The following is a 5,551-nucleotide window of genomic DNA, read 5'->3' as shown; positions in this document are numbered from 1 at the left end:
CATCATTAACCACGGCATCCCCAGTCCTCCATGTAACGGTTGTTGACAGCAATTGGATCGCCTCACCATCGGAACGCCACCCTTCCACAGAAAGCGGAAAAGTATGCGTTCTAGTTTCGTGATGGTGGCATCGGGACAAGGCACAACGGTCAGGTGGTAATCGATGACTGATGCGATATACATATTAGCCACCTCCGCCCGGCCTTTTAGAGATAACTTTCTCTCGGCCCATGTTTGGCTGAGTTTGATCACTTAGATAGATAGATCGATAGATAGATAGATAGATAGATAGATAGATAGATACATACATACATACATACATACATACATACATACTCGATTCACACCATATTTTAAAGAACATCTAACTTTTAATGACTTCAAAGGAACATATTTAACGAAATGTAGATACTAAATCAAACATCGTTGATCGACATTATATATAATTTATATATAATTACATGTAAATGTGTATATATGTGTATATATATATATATATATATGTAAGTATGTGTATATGAGTGTACATATGCAAGTACATATTCATGCAAGTATGTATGCATGTATGTATGTATGCATGTATGTATGCACGTATGTATGCATGTATGTATGCATGTATATATGTATATATGTTTGTATGTATGTATGTATATTACATGCATGTATGTATGTGTGTGTGTTCTCTTTCACTTTTTTAATTGAGAGTAAATTATGACCGGCTATTTTTATTTGGTAGCAAGATTGTGAAAGAAAACATCGGACTTATTCATCGTCCTTTAACTCTTTTCATGGTGTAGCAGATTTTTATATTCCCTAATATCGAGATCTTTTGCAGAGTAGGAATTAATGATTTGCGCTCTCTCCCCAAGATCTCAGGTTCAGCAATACTTTACTACAGACGAGATGGTATGTATCCTGTTGCTCCAATAAAAATAGCTACGAAACTGGAAGTATATCTTTGGTATTTGATGTGTAAAATTAATGGTCCATAAAGGTATGTTTCTAACCGCATTTGTGTCCATAATGCTGCCGAATTCCACAACAGAACATATCTCCCTGTATTCCCACACAACAATGTCTGGTCGGTTGTGTTTTCCCTTGATGGCTGTTTTAATTTTAATTTTCACCAATGTTCTTTTGACTCACCAGTCTCTGTATAGTCAAACACGTCTGTAAATGTTTACTTATTTGCTATTCTGTTCCACATCGTTCTGGCCACTGTACCATGCCGCATGGGAAGATAATATCTGGAAGGCATTCTCTCGCAGTTGGCAATAATGTGGTTTATGGTTCCAGGCTTTGTCGTGTACAGCCTACATTTAGTGTCAAGTAGCGTCTTCTGCTTCATATGCTGTAGGTATTTGGTGAGGATTTCTTGGTCTTGAATTGCATGAAGGTAACCTTCAAATTGGGATGTCATAAAACTGTCCATACTCCATGCTAAGCTCATGACACGATCAAACCATTTTATAGTACACATGTATGTACATGTGTATATATATATATGTGTGTGTGTGTGTATGCAGAAGCAGAGAAAGGGGAGGAAAGAGGTGTCTATATATGTCTATGTTTTTGCTATATATGTATGATTATTTTATAATTCTCTTTTTTTTTTAATATTCGTACCTTTATATTTCCTATCTGTATTTCTATTGATTTATTTCAAAAAGAAACAGAGTTAATAATTTTATCAATAGATTACATAAAATACTAAGTGACTCCCACACAGTTTCTTATCGCTGTTGATTATTAATAGGTTCCAAGTCAATATATAACATTGCTAACTGAAATTAGCAATGTTTTGCCATCACGTGTTTTGTTGTGTAGGGTTCAGACCCACTGCGCCTTAACTTTGGCGACTACCTCTATTTGTAACGTTGACTTAGCCATGTTTTGTGAGTGATCTTAGCCTGTGGAAAATGTGTGAATGACCGTATTGCGTGTACACATGCACTCACACGCACATACATACACACACACAAACACAAACACACACATGTTAATGTTTGTGTTTATATTGAGTTATAATCGGAACAGTTTTACATTAATATGATGGGTTTCTCTACACTGCTGTAATATATAGCCCAATAGTTAAACACAGTTCAGAAATAACCAATCCGTCATTCTGTGTTGTATATAACTGTTGAATAAATTTATATATTGCGTTTTAGGCGGTAATGAGAACTGATATAAATGTGCTTTTATTCTGGCATACAGTTGGCTCATTCTACTCTAAGTTATACATAGAGACACTTGGAAATTTTGATATTCTTCTGTCCACAGTATTAGTGAAAGCTGACGATATTTTCATCATGCCACTGATGCTAATCTTCAAGATTTCTCCTAGTTTTTATAACATTTACATTACAGAAGCAATCAATTCATTTATTACTACATTGCTGTTTCTTTTAATCACATGGTATTTATTCTTTTTATTTCCTTAATTTAATTAAGTACAGCAGAAAGAAATCTGAGATACAAATGAAATTATATGTGGCCAACGCACACCGCAATGCACATACATACATACATACATACATATATATATATACAAACACACATACACACATACATACGTATAAACATGCATACATACAAACATACATACTTACATGCAAACATACATACAAACATACATACATACAAACATACATACATACATACATGCATACATATATACAAACATACATACACACACACATACATACATACATACATACATACATACATACATACATACATACATACATACATACATACAGCAAAATGTGATAACCAGTGCAGACTTTGTGAAGTTAACACCGAAGCTATCACCCACATCATATGCTGTTGTCCGAAAATGTCATCAAATTAATATCCAATGATACCTAATTTTGTGGCTAGGACAATGTCTAACATATATCCTTCCATCGGACAATGTATATCCTTCCGTCATAAGGAAACCCCGAGGATAAAGAAATAAGAATCTACAGTATGGTGGAGCCATAGCCACTCATAATAAAAAGGCGAACTGGCGGAATCTCCCAGTGAAAACCTCAATAAAATGTATGCACAACAGACCTAATATATTGACTTGTGATAGAGAATACAAACTGTATACAGTAGTGGGAATTTCCTGCCCTGCCGATGTAAACATAACGTTAAAGATTAGCTAAAAAGAAAATACCTACAGCAAATTATTGAGAAATTATTGAGGAATGTTAGTCGATCCAGATTAAAAGTTATGGTTTACCCCTGAAAGTATTGGTGCACTGGATGTGTAATACACTGCCTAAATACCAATCTCTATTGGCAAGAAATCTTGAAGCATAACTGAATAATGTCATACATACATACAAACACAGATATGTATGTATGTATGTACGCATGTATGTATGTACGCATGTATGTATATGTGTGTGTCTGTTTGTTTGTATGTATGTTCGTTCGTTTGTTTGTTTGTTTGTTTATTTGTTCATTTGTTTGTTTGGACAACTGATTAATTCAGTCTTTATTTAATTTCTATGATAATTATGTTATTATGATAAACATTTTTAGAAAATTTCTTTCTAATATAAAGTAATTTTTAATTATTAATCTTTGATCTTTAGTAATGACCATTATAAACAATTATTGCAATATCACTTACTATTTGCCTAGAGATGATAAAGTATTTTTAATATATTATTTTGCTATTTACCCATAGATAAATAGCGTATTGTTATTATAATAACATGTATTTTTTGATAATAGGAAATAATGAAATGGATATTTCTTATTTCGCCATATTTTTTTTAATATTTGTTTTAGATATTTTGTTTATTATTGTTCTTCGTATTTTGAAAAAAAGTAATGCGCTAGGATATATTTAGATTAAAATACCTGATAGTATACAAATATATTTCATGACCGTTAATTATTTTATTGTTCATACTTTATATTGTATTGATATCTTTGTTTCATTTCTAATTATTAACGCTCACGCTAGAAAACCAAATATTCAAATTCAGTCTTTTCTTGGATCTGTAATCCTCATATATAAAAAATTACACAATAGAGATTCTTACCCACAAAGAATGGATTTTATAATTTTATCATGGGTAAGAATCGGAACAATTGCATGTATGTGTATTTAATATTTATTATTTATTATATGATATTATTATAGGATAAATAAAATATTATGTTAATAAATTTTAATTTCTTAATTGACAATTGTATATCTCCATTTTCTCTTTCTTTTTTATAAATCTAATATATACCCATGTCAATTGTAAAGTTTTTCTCTACTAAATTGGCTATTAAACATTTGAGCAAGTGAAAGATTGAATGTTTTCATCCCGATTATCCTTGTATTGAATTTATTTAAAAATATTACTTGTGTGATAATATTAATGTCTTTCGCTGGTAAAATGGAGAAATTACCAATTGACGTTTCTTTAAAAGATATTCGTATACCACCTAAGGAGTATTATATGAAAGACTGAAATATCAAGACTACCAAGGATATATAGAATTCGTGGGAAAGCATTTTATTATGATACAGATTTTCAGTAAGGAACTGATTCTCAAAATGAAGATGTTGAAATTTGTAAAAAAATACTTTAAAACCGAACAATTTCCACCAATAAACAGCCCTGGCATATGAGGATGATTTACGGTATATAGTGAGAAATGTTAAATTTATTAAGTAACCCCTTATGGGGAATGAAAATGTAAAGAATCTGAAAACATTAGTATCTGATTTTAAACAAAAATTGGAATTATTGTCCAGTCAGATAAAACCGGTAAATTGTATAATATTAATATATCAAAATATCATCACCTAGTTAAAAATGAAATAACTAGAAACTATTAGGTAGTAATTAAAAATATTTTACGGTCTATTAACTTAGAAGCTTATAAGATTATAGAGGATTATGATCTTGATGACAAGACAGGGGCATTTTTGCCTATTAGGCCTAGAATAACTTTAAAAGTTCATAAGGGTAACTTCTATTCTAACCATAAAGTTAGATTAATTTGCCCAGGCCAATCTGACTTTGTAAACTAAGTAAAAGTATTTTAGATAAATATTTACCGACACTTAGGAGAAAATTGAGACTTCAACTATGGTCAAATACGCAGGAATCTATCAATTGGGTTTGTTGGAAGAGATAATACAAATAAATGTAAATTTATACAAAGAGATATTGATAATTACTATTTATCTATAAATCCTATACTTTTTAATCAGGATTTTGTGTTTCAAAACAATAGATCTAACCTTATTTAAAAGAAATTTTTAAAATAATTTTAGGCGCTAGAGAATCAGTAATTTTATTTGATAATAAATACTAGATTAGGAAAAATATTCATGATGGTCTTGGTATTACTACGAGATCAGCAGATCCTTCCCTTTGTTGTTAAAATCTGGACGAATGGGTTATTTCCCTTGATTGTTAAAATGAAATATATTAGATATATAAGGATCCCTTCCTGGTCCCCTATTATCGAATCTTTCAGCAATCTGAGTTTGTCATGATGTTTCCAGACATATGTTCTACTCACATGTCAGGTTTCAACAAAATTA

Source organism: Octopus bimaculoides, chromosome 22 (genome assembly GCF_001194135.2).
Source record: "Octopus bimaculoides isolate UCB-OBI-ISO-001 chromosome 22, ASM119413v2, whole genome shotgun sequence".
In the NCBI taxonomy this organism is placed as follows: Eukaryota; Metazoa; Mollusca; class Cephalopoda; order Octopoda; family Octopodidae; genus Octopus; species Octopus bimaculoides.
Note: the sequence above shows the minus strand (reverse complement) of the source record.